Genomic DNA, 22,712 nt, shown 5'->3' on the forward strand with positions numbered 1-22,712 from the left:
GAAGTCATCAAGCTAGATGGTGTCTTCATAAATAGGGGGAATTTGGACTTCACAGTTGTGAAAATACAGAGACAACACCATCGATAAGCCAAGGAATGGTGGAGAAGACCAGATGTAAGAGAGAGGTGTAGGACAGCCTCCCAGCCCTCCCAGGCAGCCAGTCCTGTTGACACCTTGATTTAGAACTTCTAGCCTCAGAACTGAGAGACAATAAACTTCTGTTGTTTGAAGTACTAGTGGTGGAACTTTAGGCAGCCCTAGGAAACTAGTGTACCCCATGCTAGCCTTTTCACCGAGGAAATCAGAATTAAGGCTGTTCATCCGGACTCCCCATTTAGCCCTAATCCCTGACGTCACTTGTTGCTGGTAAAGCAATGCCCTAAGAATATGAACTACCCGTGGGCATGGTTGATGTGGCCCCAGGAGAATCTCCAGCCACAAGGAGTTTCTACCAGCAGGGATGGGTGTTCTACAAGGCTGGACAGGTATCATTTGTGCTTTTTTAATTTCTAAGTTCTTTTCAGATTGAATAAGCATTTCAGGTTATGCATCTAGAAGGCATGAGCACCAAAAGATATTCCTGAAGACAAGTTACAATTTACTTAATGCATCTTTACCGTTTGTCCCAAACATAGGTAAATTCACTGTATTTCCATGCGTTGCAATCCCTAAAAATTTACTTTGGAGTTCTACTTTTTAATAGCACACTAACTTTCCAGACACACTATTTGTACAAAAATTGCAACTTTTCCAATGAAATGGTAGAATTTGCACATTTAATATAAAAACAGCTGTCATGGGTTCCCGCGGGTGGCTTGCTTGCTTCCACAAGTTAAAAAGGCAAATACATTTGGTATCAAGCAAAAAAGTAACCAAGTAAAAACATGGCTTATAATGAATGTCATTCATATATATATATATATATATATATATATATATATATGTCACTCCAGTTGAAATAATTACCTGAATTTATTAAATGGTCCTTGTTTCATGATTTGGCATGCTTACATCTGTGCTTACATTTGGCTGGACTTTTGTTTTTTTAAAGGATTAATTCTGGAAGCAATCCAGCGAGGTTGACAGATTTTCTCCCATTTTTTAGATTGAACATGCTGGGACCCAGGAAAGGCCTCTTGTCCAAGGCCATAAAGAATACAAACCGGTTGGGGCGCCTGGGTGGCTCAGTGAGTTAAAGGCTCTGCCTTTGGCTCATGTCATGATCCCCTTGTCCTGGGATCCAGACCCACGTGGGCTCTCTGCTCAGTGGGACCCTGCGTCTCCCTCTCTCTCTCTCTGTGTCTCTCTCTCTCTTTTTCAGAGAACTTGTGTTCTCTGTCTGTCAAATAAATAAAATCTTAAAAAAAAAAAAAAGAATACAAACTGGGAAAGGAACACGAATCTTTCACACTTTGGTTTCTCATTCCTTCCACAAATGTTCATTGATTGAGTATAGCATTCATGTTCAAATTTTATGTCAAGTTTAGGCTCCTGCAGATGAAAGAGAGGAAGCTCTTGCTGCTGACTGATGTTTATCGGGTGATCTCTATGCTGGGAGCCCCGACACCCGCTACTTCATTAAACCACACCTGTGACGGGTATGCTTAACCCTCTATTATGGTGGAACCTGGGGCTCAGAGGGGCTTAGTGTCTTGCACGAGGTCACTTAGCTGGTTTGTGACTACTTGGGGTTGGGACCATACATAAGCAAAGTTCAAATACAGCATTTTAAAAAATGATACCAGACAGGCCCCAAAATGAAAAGAATTTTTGTTTACTTACTCCCTAGCGCCTTCTATAGGCCGTATATCACATAGAGCCAGTTCATAGCTTTATCTCATTTTCCCCTCTGCAGGGTAGGAAGGTTATTTCTACATTTTTCAGCTGAGAAAACAGACATTGAAGGATGCAAATATAAATAAAGTGCTTTGCCTAGAAGTTGGTAGAGGTAGAATTTGAGTCTGACTTGGCTGAAAGGATCATTTTGTACTGTTGCACGGATGGCAGTGTAGTATGAAGCCAAATATGACAAAGCCCTAGAAGGTTCCATCAGGGGTGCCTGGGTGGCTCAGTCAGTTAAGCATCTACATTCAGCTCAGGTCATGATCCCAGGGTCCTGGGATCGAGTCCTACATTGGGCTCCCTGTTCAGCGGGCAGCCTGCTTTTCTCCTCTCTCTCTCTCTCCTGACAAATAAATAAGTAATATCTTTAAAAAAAAAAATGCCATCATATCCGCAGGGGACTCAGAGTTGGTGATGAGGGTGATCGGGAAAGCTTTGTGAAAGAGTGGGTCCAGGGAGGGGGGTTTTAATGGCTTCTATGGGCAGAGCTGGTGGGAGAGTACAGGAAGGCAGGGGAGAAAGACTTGCCTTACTGTCCCCTTGGCCACTGCTGTCCTTGTGGGCCAGTCTGTGCCAGAAGCTCTTCAGCGCTGGCTCTGTGCTTAGGATGAGAGACTAACCAGATAAACCTGAAGGTGAATGAAGAGTTGAAGCAGGAAGAGCGGGCATGTTTGCTTGGATGTGGAGAGAAGCTGGCAGAAAAGTTAGACCAGGAGCCGCCATGACGCACGGCAGGAGGGGAGCCCCAGACCGCAGTGGGGTGAAGCAGGTGTACCCTCCCAGTTGGCCACAGTGTCCCTTTGCCTTCTTCTTTCATCTGCCCCCCTTCTCCTGACTGCTATCACGATCTTTACCTATATCTGCTCTGGAAGAATCTTTCACAAGGCTCAGTCTTTCAGGGCAAGTGGTGGTGTGGAGGAGGGAGGGCTGCCCTCATGAGAGTCCCCACACTTCCAAACCCATCATTCTTATTTCTATCTGGAGAGTGACTATCCATTGCAAAGCCCTGGTGGCTTGCTTATTTGTCATAGAGTTTGCTGTTGGGACTGGCCCTTGCTTGAGAAATGCAGGGAGTTCTACAGAGGGCCATCTTTGGGCCTGCTAGTTGAGAGCCACAGAACATGACTCTGAGGAAGGAGCAGGAAGAAAAGTGAGTTCCCTGTCTGCTTCCACAGGCATTTTTGGAAGGACCCATGGCACACTTTTCCACTCTCCTGATACCCTGTTTCTATTACTTTAAAACAATAGTAACATCTGCGCCTGCCCCAGAGGAAACGCCCTGCATGGTGTTGGGCATAAAGCAGGGGTCTTCCAGGTATGGTGTTCAAATCAGGGTCAGTCAGTCCTCCATCCGCAAGACTGTTTTTAGCGGCTGGCTAACAACTTATCCCCGAAGCAAAAGAAAGGACCTTTCAAGCCACACTGTGGAAGCTGCTAGAACAGAAAGAACACAGGGTCATTCATCGTCCTCAGTGAGGTCAAATCCACCAGGCTGCCAGGTGCCATCGATTAGAAGGTGAATGTGAATGGTGGTGTCCTCACTGACACACAGTCACACGGTGGGTGACTGTAGGCTGTGCCCACGAAGCTTGGCTAATGCAGAGGGGACTTCCTCTGGCGGCTGCCCTCCAGACCCCTCCCCAGGGACTGGGCATGCTCAGGACTAGCGAGCGATTGTTGGGCATTAGGTAAAGACAGGTAAAACCAGGGCAAGGGGCTAGGGTGCCACCTGCCACTGAGGGTCCCCTTGAGGCTGAGCGGGTCACCAGGTGTGGCCCTGATTGGGCTCCGCCCCTCTGCGGAGAGTGGGAGTTTCCATATATTTCAGGTCTGGTGGGACCCAGCCGCTCTGAGTACGTCTCAGGAGCCAGTTTCCCATCAGCCATTCCCAATCTGGGGAAGGCTTAGGAATGAGAAGTGGCAGGTCCTACCTACTGGGCTAAAACACACGCAAATTGATCCTAAATCCCAAAGGAATATGTTGATTCTTATTTCAAGCAAAGAACGCCTGTTTGGCCTGGAAAGGTGGCACAAAGAGCTGAGGGGAACCCTGTCTTACCAAGGAGCTAGAAATCCCTGAAAATGCGCAAGATGTACACATGAAATGTGAGAATGAGCATGAGGTGTTCTCCCCACCCCCCCGCCCCCACCATCTTACTTTTAATAGTTATTTAGCAGAAATCTGCATTTTTTTTTTCCCTTGGAATGTGCTGTGCCTTTGTTGGCCAGCGATGTGTACCAGTCTGCCTGCCTGTTTCCGCCGGCTTGTCATGCTCACTAATTAGAGAGCTGCCGCCTGATTCACCTTGTTAATTAGAGGGACTTGCACACGGAGCCCTTCGGGCAGTGCGCGCGAGAGCCTCGCACCAGTGCCCCGAGAACGATGCGTCTGTGAAGTCATTCTTCTCATCTACCTTCTATTTTTCATTTGAAATGAATAAATCATTGAGATTTTTCCTTGTGGAGTGAGAATACAAGAACTCACATCTTTGTAAGATGTAAATTACATGTGATCAAGAGGAAGGCATGACTCGTGTATTGTACGTACACGATTTCCTAATTTACTTCTTGTCAGTGTATGAAAAATGGCCTGGAATGTGTGTGTCTCCTCTCCGTGAATCAGTGTCCTTCATCTGGCGAAAGAGGGTATCGAGTGAGGAAAGCAGCTGCTTCACCTGAGCTGTCTGAGTCGGGTCTGAGGGTTTGTTGTTGGCTCACACAGAGGGAGGGAGGCCTCTGAAATCCAGGCCTCCAAGGAAGGTGTTTGACCAGAAACTTCTCCCCAGCCTCCCCCAGGCCCTGCCTGCTGGGGCGGGGGCAGGGGGAGCAGCAGGGTACAGCTGGTTAATTCTGATAAGAGAGAGCCCACTTGTTAGGATGGGGGCTTTTATATGTAGCATATGTCTTTAAAAGAGGTTTTTTAAAAATGTACATAGTATTTGGGCTGGCTCAGACCACGGACCCAATCACAGAAGCAGTAGTGTCTTTAAATGGCGTGTGGGCTCCTTGTCCTATCTGCATAGGGGACATTGTAAAGTGGTTTCAGTGGCTTCCTTTCCAACTACTTGGTGAAAATGAAGTGTTCTAGTTAAATGAGAACAGGGGGAGGCAAGAACTCTCATTGGTTAAAAGGCAGCAGGTAAAGGTATAGCTTTCCCCTAAGCAAAGAAAGGGATGGGGCTCAGCCCCGCCCAAACCTGGGCGTTTCTGCTGAGAAGCCTGATTAAATAACACCATTATCAGTCTTTGTGGTTAATTAATATCTTAAACACAGTCAACCTTTTTATTCAACCACAGCATTTGCGGGAACTGTATACACTCCGTTGCAGAGATTTAGGCAAAAGATTTTCAAATATTTCTTAGGAAAAGAAAGGACTTGTATACCCATTCCTCCTGGGAAGGGCCCAGACCACGGTGGGCTGTTTTCTAGAATATTCTTCCTACCATGATGAATATCCAGTTTTGTGCCCATGAACACACATTGAGACTTGCTGCATGCAAGACACTGCCCAAGCCCTGAGGAAAACCCCAGTGTGCAGAGACCAGTCCTCATCCCAGTCCTCAGGATACCGTGTGCAGATGGAGGAAAGAATCGGAGAAGCAGCCAATTGTTAACCACCCAGAGCAGTGGGTGATCCGGAGCCTGCACAGAGGGAGGGGAGCGGGGACTGAGGTCACAGAGGGAGGGACACGTGGGGAGCAAGGTGGTGAGGGCTGCTAGGGAACGGGCAGAGCATGCCAGGTGGAGAAGTCCTTGCAGGCAGGAAGCACAGCACACATAAAGGCATGGAAACACAGCCCATTGCAGGGGTGTGAGTCGCTCCCAGGGCTGGAGAAGGAGAGTGAAAGGTGAGATGGCTGCAGGGGCGTGGGGGTGGGCGGGGCGGTGGGCGGGGCACCAGTCAGGTCCGGAAGGCTAAGATCCCACCCTGTTACTGGGGGTGCAGTAGTACTGTTCACGCTCTCCACCCAACGTGGGGCTGCCCCACACTGGTGTTCTGGCTCTGCGGGAGCCCGGGCAGGTCTGTGTGGTTCCAGAGGAGGGGGAAGAACAGGGGTGGGCTTCTGGGGCACATTTGCCCTCCGCATAGCTCCAGCCCTGGGTGCAGGAACCAGCAGATGCAGGGAGTCGGGAGGGAGGCAATGGTGGGTACGAGTCTGCCAGGAACTTCGCAGGTGAAACCAACCACCTCTGTCAAGAGCCTCGACCTACTTGATCTTGGGAATTTTACCGACGTTTTAGGTTGCCACAGCAAACTCTTAGTTCGGTTCCTCCGATGTGATCCAAGCCTTTTACCTTTTGCTAGGGGGAACGCAAAGGGCCAGGGATACACAGAGGAAAAAGACACCGTCTCCTGCCTTAAAGAAACTTACAAGAAACAGGCAAAGTAACTGTCCGTTTGCAGAGACTAAGTTTTATCACAGCAGCCAGCCAGCAGAGGGTGGCATCACAGGGGAGGGGACACTGGCCTCGCAGCTTTCTGGGATGAAGGGACTGACGTGGTGGGACAGGGTTTTCAAGAAAAGGAGCAGCAAGTGCAAATCCTGGAGATGTGAACCTGCACCGTGTTGGTGGGGGGTGGGGGGGGGCTGCGAGGATTCATTAGGGTTCCAACTCAGGCCATGAGTCTTGGGGGGTTGCTGCAGGGCCTGGGGTGAAGAGAACGGAAGGATTTCGGGCAGTCTCGGATGTACAAAAGAGGTTTTTGTCACCCAGTTGTATACCAGGGGCGCTTCTCAGAAAGCTTTCCAAGGTTTCATGCCATGTGATGGCCCGGGTATCCTTTACCGTCGAGGCAACGGCCAGTCAGGGCCTGAACTGGCAGAGATCAAGAGGTGGTTCTGAGGTTGAAAAGTCAGGGGGACGCAGCGTCAGAGTGGGCTGATGCCTCCTATTCAGAGATCCAGCAGTTACAGCGCGTAACTGCGGGAGACTTCCCGCTTCCCGGTTCCAGGGTTCCAGCCATGGGATGGGAAATTCCAGCCATGTGTGCACCTGCTGTCCAGGTGGTGTTGGATACAATGAATTCATCACCACCAGAACACACTGCCGCTTCTAAACGGGTTGTAAAATGACAGTTGCAAGCTGTCCCATCCCTCCCAACTTCATACGGTGCGCCTCTCTATTTTTTAGGTAAAAATCCCTCTTCCGTATAGTGGGTGGTCAGGCTTGCGCCAGGCAGGAGGCAGAACCAGGGGACCTGGAGCTGGACCCCTTTCTAACTTCGGAATCCCTGCACACCACCTCATCTCCATGGATGAAAGCCCCATCTTCTCCTGTAAGTCCCGTCTCTGAAGCGAGCTTTTCAGATCGCTGCACGAGGCTGAGGTTTACGGGGATGTCTAAATATTGACTAAATATTGCCCCCAGATTTTCTAGCAACATGACTTTCTAGATTTTCTAGAAACATGACTTGGCTCTGTCTTCAGGAGGAACACAGTCGCCGTTAGGCTTTGCTGTTTTCTTTCTTTTTTTTAAAGATTTTATTTATTTATTTGACAGAGAGAAATTACAAGTAAGCAGAGAGGCAGGCAGAGAGAGGAGGAAGCAGGCTCCCTGCTGAGCAGAGAGCCCGATGCGGGACTCGATCCCAGGACCCTGAGATCATGACCTGAGCCGAAGGCAGCGGCTTAACCCACTGAGCCACCCAGGCGCCCAGGCTTTGCTGTTTTCAAGGTTAGAGCCGATGCTTGGATGAATCTGTGAGCCATCAAGATTTAATCAATGTCACTTATATACGCCAGGCACTGAAACTGTCCCGCACAGAACCAGGAAGATAGGGCTTCTCCGGAGGGGCCCTGCGGTCGGGGCCTCTCACAAGCCTCCAGTGCTTCCATGAAATCCTGGGTCTCCTTGCCAGATTTTGTTCCTCTACCAATCCATTTGCTTCAGTAACATGAGTGACAATAAAATGAAGATGTGAAACACACACACACACACACACAGAGTGAAATGAAAACAGTGTTAAAAAACCAGCTTTGGGCACCTAGGTGGCTCAGTTGGTTAAGCCTCTACTCTGGGTTTCGGCTCAGGTTGTGATCTCAGGGTTGTGAGATCAAGCCCCATGTCAGGCTGCACATTCTGTGCAGAGGATTCTTTCCCTCTGCCCCTCGCCTGCTGGCCTGCGTGCTCGCTCTCTTTAAAATAAGTAAATAGGGGCGCCTGGGTGGCTCAGTGGGTTAAAGCCTCTGCCTTCGGCGCAGGTCATGATCCCAGGGTCCTGGGATGGAGTCCCACATCATCCGGCTCTCTGCTCAGCAGGGAGCCTGCTTCCTCCTCTCTCTCTCTCTGCCTGACTCTCTGCCTACTTGTGATCTCTGTCAAATAAATAAATAAAATCTTTAAAAAAATAAAATAAAATGAAATAAGTAAATAAATCATTAATAAAATAAAATGGCACCTGAATGTGCCATACGGTTTTCTCCTGGGATAGGAGACCCTTTCAGCCTGCTCCACCCCCACTGACCTCGCCCTGTTAACCAGGGCCTGAGCCCCTCACGTGATGCTCCTGTTTCTCAAGTGTGTGACAAAACACTGGAGGGCAAAGCCTTGCCAACCGCCCCCCCCCCCTGGTTCGCACCACTTCGCCCTGCCCCCAACCTGAGTCCCAGGGCATTCTGGGCTCTTGAGAAGCCTCTGCTCATAGAGTTAACAGTCTCTCCCCACACTTAAAAATTTCATCCTTTTTGCTGGATCCTAAGGGTAATGTGTGCTGATGGCAGACAATTTGGAACGTGCAAAGCTGCTCAATTTTGTTTCAGGAGCGACTGTTCTGGCTTGTTTCGGCCACACATATGCCGCCCAGCCCAAGCCGAAACCCACCTAGAACAGGGCTCTGATTAATGTCACAACTGAATTTCTGGACTTTGGCTTTGTTACTTTGTACTGGTTATTGTAAAATGAACTCTTTTAATGGGCTTTTTTCCGGGAGGGGGGGATGAGGGGAACGTTCTCTGCTTTGTGGCATTCCTTTACAGTCATAATTAGTACAAGAGAATCAACTCCCAGCCGACTGATTTTCCTAAAGTGGTGGCTTCTACCTCCTTCCTCGCAGGGGATCTGGGATGCTGCAGTGCCAAGGAAGATCACGCTGGCATACACAAGGCAGCAAAGTGATTCCCATTCACACTCATAAGAGTTGGTGCACTTGGATAAAGGGGCATGCGTACCTATGTGCAGACCATCCAGGTGTCCCGCCTGCTGTAGTCAGGATGACCTGCTGAGTGCCCAGAGCAAACCACGTACAAATCAGTGAATAGTGAATCTGCCCAGAAAAATGCAGGTAGCTTTTATCTTATTTTTCTTTTTCCCTGTCTGTCCTTCGCTGGAGTAGACCAAACAATCCTTACATCTAAATTTAAGAGCTCATTTTGGAACGACTTGAACCCATATTTATCCTTCCAAATTTGGTGACTCTGTGGCTAAGTTCTGAAAATAAAACACTGAATGTTTTTTCAAAGGCCAAGACATAGTCCTAATATTCCAGATACCACCCGTCGAGCACTCCCATCGGGCCAGATTCTCTGCTACTGGGGGATTCATCCTCCGCTTTGAGGGGCTCATGGTCTGGAGGAAGACCGATATCCTCCCTCTCAGGGGATGTGAGCTGGGGCCCAGAGGTGGTCCACCAGAAGCAAAAACTAAGAACAAAAGAGAGCGGGGATTGGTCAGACAGGGAGCATCCTGGGGCTGGGGCGGATCATCAGGGGAGTGTTTCCAGCAAAGGGATGAGTGAAGACAAAGGCCTGGGGCCAGAAAAGAGCCCCAGGAGCCAGCTGTGGGGCAGAGGTTGCAAAGGGGCAGCTCACAGACTGCTTTGTACAGCCTGTACTATGTTATATGTTCTTTTAAAATTAGCTGCCAACATTTAAATATTGCGGGGTTTTACATTCAAAACAAAACCCAAACAAGAACAAAACAAAACAAAACAACAACAAAAAACCCAGGCCACCCAAAACCAAAACCTAGATTTTGGGGATTTTCTGGCATCTGCATTTGAGCCTGGCAACAGTACCCTTCCGTGCACACACTGGGCTACTGAGCCTCCCTGGCCCCCAAGGCTTCTGGGGCTGGAGGTGGGGAGCAAGGGGCTATGCAGGGGGCCTTGCCCTTGGCTAGGCCATCAGCACCGTGTCCACGAGTAGCAGAAAGCCATCTACGGTCTGTGAGCATGCGGATAGTTGAGCAGGTTTGCCTTCCAGAAGGGCAGCTCTGCTTTGTAGCCTGGAGAACGGATTTGATGGGGCCAGGAAGGAGGCCATTCCCAATAGTCGTGGGAGGGGTCATGTAAGATTGCGACGCTTTTTGCGACGCTTAATTAACGCCCCCCCCCCAACACATCAGATTCTAATCCCTGGAATCTGTGAGTGAATGTGACCTTACATGGCAAAAGAAAAAGCTTTATGGCTGTGATTATTCAGAGATGGGGAATAATCCGGGATTATCCAGATGGATCCGCAATACCATGGCATCTGTCCTTATAAGGGGGAGGGCAGGGGGTGACTAGAGATTCCCTGGCAATGTGACCAAGGAAGCAAAGAGAGGAGGGATGTGGTCACAAGCCAAGGAACGCCAGCAACCTCAGAAACTGGACAAGGCACGGGCCAGATGCTTCCCGGGAGCCTCTAGAAGGAACGTAGGCCCGCTTAAACCTTGATTTCAGCCCAGGGACTCTGCTTCCCAAACTCTGACCTCCAGGACCGTGAGAAAATACCTTTCTGTTGTTTCGACCCAGCGAGTTTAGGGTAATTTGTTACAGCAGCCACGGGAGACCAGAAGGGACAGCGTCTGACAGATGGAGGGATGGACTCCGCCAGACTAGGGGCTGAGTGATGCATCTGTTGGGGGAACTGGAGCATCTGTTGGGGGAACTGGAGCACCTGGGAGGTCTCCAGGTTGGGTCCTGCCGTCAGCAAGCCTGAGACTCAGCTGCGGGTGCAGGAGTGAGTCCAGGAAGCGAGGCTGAGCCCAGAGGCGGTGAAGCAGGGAAGGGAGAGACTCCCATACAGGTGCCTGACTGAGCCGGTGGCTTTGGTGGGCTCAGAAACCATGTGGGGTACTCCTCATATTGTTACTTGGAAGGAAGCAGAGTCCTTTATCCACTGTCTCCCATATCCCACTGGTTGATGGTTGCCTGTGTTAGGCAGGTTCTCCCAAGAAACATAACCAATAGGATGGAGATGTACATATATATATTATGTGAGTTAATTCGTTTTATATATATATATATATTTAAATATAAAATGAATTAACTCACATTTAATATATATATTTAAATATATATTATATATATTTAATTTGTGAGTTAATATATTATTATGTTAATATATTATCACATTATATCACATAATATATATTATATATACTTAAATTATGTGAGTTAATTTATTATTATGCTAATATATTATTAAATTATGTGAGTTAATTCATTTTATATATGTAATATGTATATATGTATGTATGTATACATGTATATATATGTATATGTATATATGTGTATATATGTATATATGTATATATGTATATATACATATATATATTTTATACATATGTAAAATGAATAATATGTAATATGTATATATACATATGTATATATGTATATATGTATATATCATATATACATATATATGTACATATACGTATATATACATATTTTATACATATATATTTTATACATATATAAAATGAATTAACTCACATAATATATATTATATATATTTAAATATATGTATTAAATATATATATAATGAATATATATATAATGAATTAACTCACATATATATTAACACACATATAATGAATTAACTCACACAATTATAAAGATTGACTATGTGAAGTTCCAAAAATCTGTGGCCAGCAAGCTGGGCATCCAGAAAAAGCCGATGTTCAGCTCAATTCTGAAGACAGGAAAAAATCGAGGTTCCAGCTCAAATAGTCCAGCAGGAGGAATTCCGAATTCCTTCTTACTCATGAGAGATCATGAAAAACCAAAAAAAAACTGAGGTTCCAGCTCAAATAGTCCAGCAGGAGGAATTCCGAGCTCCTTCTTACTCATGAGAGATCAGGTTTTTGTTCTATTCAGAACTTCAACTGATTAGATGAAGCCCACCCAAGTGGGCTTGGTGATGGAGGGCAATCTTTATTCAGTCTACCAATGCCTGTGTTAACGTCGTCTGAGAAACACCCTTACATGTTCAGAAGTTCTTTGACCAAACATCTGGGTCACCCGTGACCCAGTCAAGTTGGCACATAGAATTAACCGTCACATTGGCCCAAGGACATTAACCCTCCACTCCCTGCTAATGGCTTCCTGTGGGTGCTGAGGCACTTGAGGTGGGACCCAGGCTGTGTGCTTGGGACTGTTCCCAATGGCTGTGCTGAATCAGGGGTGCCCAGGGGAGGCAGCTAAGACACAGCAAGTGCCTGGCTCAGGCCTCCTGAGTTTCCGGCTGGGGCCTGTGCTGGAGTGGGGAGCCCAGTAAGAAAAGCAGGGGGTGGGGGGGCAATCCTGAGTCCAGTTGGCACTTGGCGGGGTTTGCGTATCCAGGCAGATCGACCTGGGGTGTGGTTGAGGCTCTGGAAGCTGCCAGAGTGACTGGCACTCATGGTCTTGGTGGGAGCAGCTGCTGTGGAGAAGAGGGGGGAAGTCTTACTGGGGGGCAGGGCGTAAAGGGGGTGAAGGAGCATAGATAAATGGATAAGGAAGATGTGGATAGAGTATCTTGCAGCCATAAAAAAGGATGAGATTGTGCCATCTGTGACAGTGGGGATGGACCTCAAGAGCATTATGCTAAGTGAGATAAGCCAGACAGAGAAAGACAAGTACCTGCGATCTCACTCACGTGTGGAATGTAAAAACCAAAGCAAATGAATAAACAAAGCAGGATCAGACTTACAAATATGGAGAACAAACCAGTGGCTGCCAGAGGGAAGAGGAGTGGGGGTTAGGGGAAAGGGGAGGGGGAGGTACAGACCTCCAGTCATGGGACAAATAAGTCACAGAGATGAAAGGTACGGCACAGGGAACATAGTCTGTGACCTCGTAACAGCGTCGTATGGTGACAGAAGGTAGCTACACTCGTAGTAAGCATAGCATAACCATAGCAATGTGGACACTGTGTTGTACCCCTGAGACTAATGTTACATTGTGTCTCAGCAACACTCAGTAAAGAAATGTTTTTAAAACAAGATCATCATTCCATCAGTCAGACAACAAACATTTTTGAGTGCCTAATGTGTGACAGTCCCTGAGGATATAGCAGTGATCAACACAAACTCAGCTTCTGACCTCAGAGAGTAAACATGTAACAAAAAATAATTTTAGATATGGATAAGACACATGAGGAAACACATCAGGACGATGTGATAGAGAGTGACAGGGCTACTTTAGCTGGACCGGTCCGGGAGAGCCTCTCTAAGGAGGTGACAGCAGCACTGACGGTGGGTGAGGAGAAGGACCCAGCTAGGCAGAGCACTGGCAGAGGCTGTGTCCGTGCAAAGGCCCTGGGGCAGTGCTCAAGGGCGAGGGAAGAAGCCAGGTACCTCTAGCTGTGAGACAGAGGGCCAGTGGGAGGGATGAAACTGGGACACTGCTGAGGCACATCCTGCAGGGCATGGGAAGCCATGGAAGCTTCGAGGTGAGTCTAGTCCCCATTTGAAGCATGGAGCTTTTAAAGCAGGGAATGACCTGATCTGACTTACATGTTTAAAAAGTCACTCTGGCTTTTGTGGGGCGGGAGAATGGCCTCAAAGAGGGCGAGCAAGAATGAGGGCAGGGAAGATAGTGAAGAAACCCCATGGTTGTTCAAGCTGGGGGTAGTGGAAGAGATTTGAGCAAAGTCCAGTTGGAGGGGACAGGCCTGTCTGGATTTTCTGTTATCATCATTTAGGATTAAAGCGATGCGTGGAAGGACGAAACTGCCACTTGTAAGATGACTGCGCCACGGCAGTGATGTAATGTGTTGTATTAAATAGAGTAGGAAATTGCTAATTGCCTAGCATCCGTTCACAGGTAATGTGTTCTATCAGATGTGTGTTGTTAGCGGGTATTATACCTGTTTAAGAGGACTCCATTAATTAATGAGCGGTTGTGATTGGGCCGTGGAAAACGTGCCTTTAACAGAGGTTGACTTTCCATAGATGCACGGGGAAGGCAGTGGAGTGCTTCCCTGGTTAGGAGTCAAAAGCTCGGGCTGGGGGCGGCGGGGTACGACCAGCTCCCAGGACAGTGAGTTCAGGCTGTCCTGACCTTCACCGAGTGCCCCCGGGAAGACCGATCTGAAGGGGACTATAAACCGGCTCTGCGTGTGGCCTGGAGGACAAGGCTGTCCACTCACCTTATGCCAGCCGGTGGGGGTGGGGGAAGAAAGTGGCAAGGCCTGGGTGCCAGAGAGGGGAACTTGGGGAAAGAGCTGGCTGCAGACCAGCATCCCTGCAGTGTGGGAGTTTTGTTCAAGGCCCTGGCCACCAAGCTTTTGGAATGTGCCATTTATTCTCTGGATTTGGGGGGGGGGGAGTGTGCATGCCCGCAGTGGTGGTGGGAGGGTCAGCCGTTGGTAACTCTGTATGAAGAGCCCAGATAGGGGTTCCTCGCCTGACTCTGGACCCCTTAAGGCAGGTCTCCTGCTGCCTGTGACGAGTGAGGGACTCTGTCAAATCCAAGACAAGTCCCCACTCTACCTTCACGAGCCTCAGTTTCTTCAGCTGCTAAATGGGAACGCCCGCTGCTGTTCAGTGCAAAGAGGCTTCTGTGGAGGGAGGGGCAGGGTGGGTGTGCCAATTCCGATGAAGCTTGAAAACGTGCCCTGCTGGGTGAAAGAAGCCAGGCCCAGAAGGATGGATGTTGTACGATTGCACTTATAGGAGGTTCCTAACAGAGGCAAATCCATAGACACAGAAAGGAAAATAGAGGTTCCATGGGGCCAGGGGGCGGGTGGACAGGTCTTTTTGTTTGGTGGGCACTGAGTTTCTGCTCCGGATGATAAAAAGAATTCTAGAGATGGGTAGTAATGTTTGCACAACAGTGAGAACATACTTCATGCCATTGAACTGTATACTTCGAGATGGTTAAAAGGGTACATTTTACGTTTTGTATACGGCAACATTAAAAAGACAGAATAAGGGAGCTTGGGTGGCTCCGTTGGTTAAGGGGCTGACTCTTGATCTCTGCTCAGGTCATGAACTCAGGGTCCTGGGATTGAGACACTGAGACCACCGCAGGCTCAGGGCTCCGGGGGAGGTGGGGAGTCTGCTTCAAGATTCTCTCTCCCTCTGCCCCTCCTTCCCCCTTGCAGGCATGCAGGCTCTCTAATACATAAATAATTCTTTTAAAATAAAAATAAAAAGACAGACTAGCACCTTCTGATGAAACTGAGTGGGGTCCCTGGGGCTGCTGTGGACACGAGGAGGAGGTAAACTCAGGGCAGACGGTTTTGAAACAAACCCACGGAGATGAAAGCAGAACCATATTCCCCGTAATCCTAAATGATCTAAGCATTTTTTTCTTTATAAGGTTTCATATAATTTTGAACCTGGGTGTTGTGTTCGTGGTTTGTTCAGCATTGTTTCATAAGCATGTTCTTCTATCTCTAGAAATTCTATCTATGAAATAACGCTGCAGTCCCGGTTAACATTCTATCCAATGCCATCATTCGCTTGACCGATTCCAAATGCGGGATGTTTCAGGTCTTCAGCATTCTTTGTATTATAAACAACACTGTGGTCAATATCTTTATGCCCAAATCTGTCTCCACCCTGATTATTTTCCTGGGGGAGATTGTGAGAAGTAAGTGTCCTCGGGTATAATACGAAGCCCTCTTAGAGGTGACCCGTCTCAGCAGGTTGGTTCCCAGAGAAGGCTGGGCCTTGGGCCCTTCCCTCAGCGCCCAGCCCCCCTCTTATGTCCCAGCATCGCTGACTGCACATGGGAAAGGGGTATGTTGACTCCCTACATGTCACTCCAGAGATAGGGGCTGCCGGTTCCACCTGTGGTCCCGGAGCTCCGGGGATGCCCAGCATGGTGTGTAGGGACCACACAGGTGGGATTTGCGAGCAGGGACCAATGTGAGAGCCCAGCCCCCAGCAGAATGGCAGCTAGCCCTCCGTCCTCATCTACCGGCAGCAAGTGTCATTTCTGCCAAGTGCATTGTGCTTCCCAAAGAGGCGGGGAGGTGGGGGGGGGCATATTCTTCCAGGGTGTGGAACAGGGGCAGAGGAAGATTTGGAGAGGGGCCATGGCCACCACTGCCCTTGGCTCTGGTGGTCAGAGCACCCCCTGAGGTGGAATGGGGCAGCTGACCACCCCATCTCTAACTCCAGCTGGCTCTGGGCCCCACTCTGCCACCTCCCTCCAGGTGACCTCAGCCACATTTCTTTTTCTGTTTGTTTGTTTCAAATTATTATTTATTTGGGGCACCTGGGTGGCTCAGTGGGTTAAAGCCTCTGCCTTCGGCTCAGGTCATGGTCTCAGAGTCCTGGGATCGAGCCCCACATCGGGCTCTCTGCTCGGCAGAGAGCCTGCTTCCTCCTCTCTCTCTGCCTGCCTACTTGTGATCTCTGTCTGTCAAATAAATAAATAAACAAAATCTTTAAAAAAAATATGATTTATTTGAAAGTGAGAGAGATTGAGAGAGCACCAACGAACGGGTGCTGAGGGAGAGGGAGAAGCAGACTTCCCACCAAGCAGGGAGCCTGATGCAGGAGCCTGATCCCAGGACCCCTGGGATCATGACCTGAGCCAAAGGCAGATGCTTCACTGGCTGAGCCACCCAGGCGTCCCTCAACTACGTTTCTGAACCCCACTGTCCGTGTTTCCCCATCAGTTATGGGGGCTATAATCATGCTAATTTCCACGGGTTGTGGTGAGGGTTAAGCTTGCAGATGTCAAGGCTCCAGGCCTAGCCCAGGGTGACTGAGCAGCACAGAATCATGGGCCGGCACAGGCTCTCCCTCTGCCCCTCACAGGACAGGCAAGACCCTTCTCCTCCAGCGGGATGGGGGTGGGGGGTGGGGAGGGGAGGCCCCTTCTCCCCAGTCCTCAGCACTGTGGGCTTAGGGATGGTGTTTGCAGTGCCCACAGTGGGGAGGACCTCTTGGGAATGAGAGCTGATACTCTGGGGAGCTCTGCCTCTACCCTCTTCCCTGTCCCTCAGGGACAAGCTCTCCCTATGTGCTTGTGGCCCTTGGAGCCCACTCTGCCCCCACGAGGCAGCTCTGCAGAGTTCCCCACTGCACTGGAGGCCTTTGCTTTCTTGGTGAGCATTTTTAGCAAGTGGGACCCTCACCGTAATATATTCAGCAGACATCTGATAATTGTGATAACCCTGATGGGCGGTGAGCAGGGCAAATTAGCTAAAAGATGATTGATTTTTTTTTATGCGCAATTTTATCTCCAACCTTTCCTAGCAACGTGCAATACCGGAGTAATAATTTTTTCTCCCAGGTATTTGCCAGTATCGAGACTGCACATCTATTTACGGTTGCCTGGAAGCCTCATAATTACAATACAGTCCAAGTGCCCATTTTCTTTCCTTGACTACAAATAGGGATCAATCGAATTTTAAATGACTGCTCCGGGGCTCGCTCCCCGATCGTGACCTTTGTAAATGATTAGAGCTCACCACTGTTGCTGTCTGCCCAGAAAGAGCGTGTGGGCAGAGCTTTCTAACTGGCATTTAATCTGGATGTGAGCCAAAGATACTCCAGGTGAAAACCGGCCATGAGCTGCCTGTAGAAAAAGGTCATGTGGACTTTCTCTCTGCATCCCCCACCACACCCCACACCCCCTGCCCCGGGATACCTCCTGTGTGTCCCCCACACCCCTCTCCTTTGTCTGAGTCCTGGCTTCTGCAGCTGGCTCTTTGCTCTGGAACCAACTGCTCTCAGCAATCCCCGGGGCTGGATTCAGCACAGCCCCAGAAGTTTGGGACCTGCAGATAAAAATTGTTATTTGTCAGAAAAAAGTTTTTTTTCTCTCTTTCTCTCTTTCTTTCTTTCTTTCTCTCTTTCTTTCTTTCTTATTCACTGAGTTTGGTCTCAAATGCTAAGCTTTTGATGGTGAAGCCCAAGAAAACCGCAGGGTGAAATGTTCTTCCAGAGCGGGCTGGGCCAGGCCTTGCCTGGGGCTCCCATATAAGGCCCAGATGAGCCTCCGAGCCTCAGAGCCTGGGTTGTTGGATCAGAAGGCAGCTGCACTGTGCTGCTTGAAGGCAGATGGCTCAAGCCCAGCCCCTGAGCCCCCCCAGAAGCCCAGACCCCCCACATTTCCAGGGGGTGAGTGGTCAGGAAGGCTGTTCCAACTCACCCCTGATGATAGTAAAGGGCCACAGGGATGATGAGAAAGGGTCCTGTTTGGGTGCCACCCCAACTCAGTTTCTTGAACCTCTGCTGTTAGGAAATGACCTTTGTGTGTGGTTACGGTGTGGACTGCGTCACTGAAATTACTCTTGTTGGCCTTTCCAGAGTCGTCTTCTAGGCAATAGCAGCATGTTTCCTCCCGGCTGTCTGCTGATATCACTGTCTTGGGTAACTTTGAGAGTCCCGTCACCCAGGCTGGGTGCCCACTGGTTTTCTCTTGCACCCACCTTCCCCTCCCCAGCCACGGCAGGTCTCACTGGGGCCGCCCCTCTTGGGCACCAGGGCATCAGCTGCTACCCATGCAGTGCCCCAGAACACTCCATCACCACCCGCTCTCCTCCTTTGTGCTCCTCTGTCCAGCCCCGCCTCTGGGCCCGCCTCCCTGAGCCCTCTGGACAGCGGGGTTGGCCCCCGCTCAGGACTCAAACTTGGCCTGTCCCTGATCCTGAGCACCCGAGTGTTTCTTTATAGACACCTCGGCTCCTCATCATCCGCTCCCCTTCCAACCCACGGGAGTTCTCCTTGGCTCCTAGACCCCTGAGGTCCCAGGAAGAGTGGTGGAAACCTGGGGAGGGGATAAGTCAATATGTCAGGTGTGACCCCATGGAGGGCCTACTAGCGTCTCTCTGTGGCATCCGCTGTTAACAGAATTCCCAGAAGTGAGAGTCCTCATCAAGGTTTAAGATTTAAATCACAGGAAGAGTCTGAAGCAAACCATGGGGTTGGCCTGCCGTGGAAGTCTCCGGAAGGTGCGTGCGGAGGCGATGTCCCCACAAAGGGTCGTGAGTACACGTGTGTTGGAAGTCATATGGTAACTTAGAAAGGGAATCTGGAGGACCCCTTCCTCTCTTTGCCCCAGATGCAGAGCGAGGAGCGGCCACCATTGAAGCCAGGACAGAGAACCGAACCACATGGTCAGCCTCCAGCCCTTGAAAAGCTAAGAATGAACTCACCTGAGCTCTCTCTCCAGGTAGAGAGGTATGGGCATGATGAATCGTGGTGAACACACGATTTCTTCCACATCCCTCGCCCAAGCATTCTGTCTGGCCTTGGAAATAGAGTGAAAAACCAAACGCCATGTGTTTCTTCTGTCCTCTCCCTTTATTTATGGACCCAGAGAGTGTAACCTCAGAGGTTAGGCCTTTCCGGTTTCCCCTAATTGCGTTTCAGGTATAAATCCTAGCAGGGCCCTGGGAAAGCCAGCACGGCATATACTACAAGCTGTTTCTGTTACGGTACCTTCAAGGATTACAGTTCGAAGCAACTGATTTAATTCTCAAACACCATGTCCCCCCCCATCTGGAAGCGTGACATGGCATTTTGCATGCTGTCTGGGTGGGCTCAACATGGGTTTCGCCCCACCACCCCCCGGGGCGGGGGCTGGGTACAGATCCGAACCCAGAGCCAGAATCCAGTAGCCCTTGACCCCATCCGGCATGATTCTGCACACAGTGTGAGCCATCTCAACCGTGAGGATAGCTCTGCGTCTTGATCTCTTAGGTACGTTTTGTTTCCTTCCAAAGAGCAGCAACTTTGCTGATTTCGGTTCAGTTTATTTTCCCACTGTTAACATGTGTACATGTAAGTGTTTTCGAAGATGCTTACATGAGTGTCGTGTTTTGCAGATGGTATATAACAGCAGGTTGTAGGTGAGAATCTTTAGTGCAAAATCTCTTGCTCCCGGTAACGAAGGAAGTGCCTGGTCGGCACGCGGAGGTATGGTAATTGATGCCACCACCGGCAAGTTGAATCTCTTGCATTTCACCTTGTCTTGGCGCAGAGAGTATTAGTAATTATTCTGATTAGAATAATGGCCTGCATTTTTAAAGTGTGTAATTTGCACTTTTTAAAGTCACTGTTCAGCCTCCATGGTAATGTCATTTTTTTCAGCATTCTGCTGATCTTACAGACACCCAAAAAACCCAAGTGAAGAAACAGGCATCTCTGCTCGTGGGCAGAAAGTGTTATCCCCCTTCTGGCATCTTCTGGGACAGTCAGGAATCCGTGACTGTAAATGATGAATACTTGATTGGGAATGGGTTCGTTTTCTAAATTCTTTTCTCAACTCCTTATGGTTAAGAAAGGGAAAAGCAGTGCCTAAGAGCCCCAAGATTCTGGAACGATTGCTTTTTGTAGTCAAGTAAATCTAATCTTGTGTCCAGACCACCTGGCATGGGCAAACCCAGCAAAGCAGATGGCTTTCGTAAATGAGAATTTAGCCACAACGGGAGAAGCAGACATCCTGATTTCCCGCTGAGTGTTCCGTGAAACACAGGAGTACGTGAAAGGGAGCGTCAGGATAGAAGGATTTCATCGAGGAAGTTTGAGAAGCACTGGGCCGAACCATGTAAATCAGGGTTCTTTCCAAACTGGCATTGTGTGTCTATAAGAAAGGGATGCGTTCGGCTCCTGTCCTCCTGGATCATACCTCCATCTCCTATCTCCTGGACAAGTACAACAGACTATAGCTGATACCCTGTCCTCTTTGTCCCCCAGAACCCATTCTTCATACATGGCCGGAGGGGAGCTTTTTAGATGATTTGGCATGTCATGTCCCAACTTAAAATCCTCCAATCCCTTCCATATTGCATTCAGAGTAGACTTCCGCCTACCTGCCTTTGCCCTGCCTCTCTTGTTCCATTCCCCTCCTTTCTAAAGGTTTCAGCTGCCCTGGCTTCTTCCAGTCCTTGGGACTCCTGAAGCCCTTTGATGCCTCAGGGCCTTTGCACTTGCTGTTCTTCTGCCTGAAAACTTCTTCCCTCTCACTTCATGGCTGCTTCTCCTTGTCATTCAGATCACAGCCTAAAACCACCTTGTGCGGAGGAGTGCTTTTCCCAAGTACCAGCTCTGTCCTGGCCCCCAGCTCCTGTCACTTTGTATTTATAATGTAAATATAAATGTAATGACCATTAACATTTATTATTTTCTTTATAACCATTCGTTGCTTGATTCTCTTTCCCTGCCTGGACGTGAATCTCACGAGCACAGATCTGTGGCCTGGTCTGTCTCATTCACACTGACCCCTTATGTTTAGAACCATGTCTGTGACTTGGAAGACTCTAGAAATACTTGAGTCTCAGCATGAACGGTGGGCACAAGTTTGTTAGCACCACGAGGCACTGGCCATGGGCACTCATGACGATGTGCTATGTACCAAAACCACGTGCAGCCACTGGCCCAGGTGAAAACCACGTCACAGTGTTTGGAGACTGGATTAGAATCTGAGGGTTCAGAGCCACAGCTGTTCTGAAAGCCTTAACCCTAAATCTGGGGTCTTGGGGGTGGTATGCGTGTCCCATGCCCCTTTAGTCACCTGGTCCTGGTTGCAGATGTCCCGTCCTGCTGTTTGCACTGCAGGCCAAGTCCTTTCGGGGGGACAGGGTTTGTGTGGCTCCTGTCTCTAGGCCATTGGTCCACCCCTCCCTTTGCTGCTCCCAGGCCTGTCAGCAGGAGCTCTTGTCTCATCTACGTGGCCCAAGCAGTTTGGGAATGTGTGTCCTTGAGAGGGAGTATTGTGGAGTCCCTGCCCAACCATGAGTCACCAGTTTTCCCAAACTACTGTATCACCAGGACTGGAAATTCTTACAGTCCAAGGCCTTCCCTGTGGCCAAGGTGCTGTGTCAGTGGGGGTGATGGGGACAGCCCCAGTGGGGTGGGAGTCCTGGGAATCTTCACCACGGAGGGCGCGTCCAAGGATGGCAACCTCTTGGCCAAAGCAAGGACCCCAGCCCTGTCAGATAATGGGGCCTCAGTGGGTTGGCCTCCCTCCTCACTCAGGGGTTGCTAGCCGGCCTCTCAGGTTCCCATCCCAACTCCCACACATCTGCCCAGAACCTCTGCCCATTGTCCCCCCTCTCATCCTCTGTGCTGTCCCTTTTGCCTGCTGGTTCCTTCCTCTTTTAGACTTCCAGAGTCATTGTTCACTGGTCAGGATTGGCTGGTCTTATTCTTTCTGCTCGTTTCTCACCTCCCATGCCGACTTCCCCAGCTTCTGGGGACCATGCCCTCATCCATCTCTCTGTCACGTGTCTTGCTCGGCTGGGCCCCACGAGGCAGCCAGAGAAGGTGTGTTGTGTTATGGCTGAAGTCAGACTGTAGGGCTCATCTACCGAAGGGAACTTTCTAGTCTCACTCTGTAAATGCATTTTTTTTTTAAATGTTTACAAGGACCGTCCATGAGGGAGATCCAGTGTGTCTCTATGGCATGAGAGACTCTTCTTTACCTTGGGAAGAGTGTCCGTGATGCCAGTGTCGGTCAGCCGAAAGCCACGGCAGGAGGAAGCAGGAGATGTGAAATGTGAACATCCTTATTCACGGATGGAAGCATCTTTCAGGATGGTCCCAGGGCCCAGCGAAGGGGGAAGGACTTCAGAAACACTTGTGCTCACCTGTGGTGTTTGCTCTCTCTCTGTACAGGCACAGGGAGCTCTCACACATTGGGCTTAGACACAGATGGCCGTCAACGGCGGCTTTGACAGAGGGCTCTGGTTAGCAATGAGAGGTGGGCTGCAGGGTC

General features: G+C 49.4%; 2 long non-coding RNA genes across 2 annotated transcripts in view; both read left to right on the forward strand.

The window, feature by feature from the left end:
- LOC132005066 (uncharacterized) overlaps window positions 1-22,712 on the forward strand; it is a 293,915-nt gene that overhangs the window by 188,949 nt on the left and 82,254 nt on the right. The window lies entirely within an intron of this gene.
- On the forward strand, window positions 5,575-9,227 carry LOC132006047 (uncharacterized). Its single transcript, XR_009400971.1, has 3 exons — window positions 5,575-5,691; window positions 6,977-7,121; window positions 8,898-9,227. It is a non-coding gene; the product is annotated as an uncharacterized LOC132006047 (long non-coding RNA).

Source organism: Mustela nigripes, chromosome 17 (assembly GCF_022355385.1).
Source record: "Mustela nigripes isolate SB6536 chromosome 17, MUSNIG.SB6536, whole genome shotgun sequence".
NCBI lineage: Eukaryota > Metazoa > Chordata > Mammalia > Carnivora > Mustelidae > Mustela > Mustela nigripes.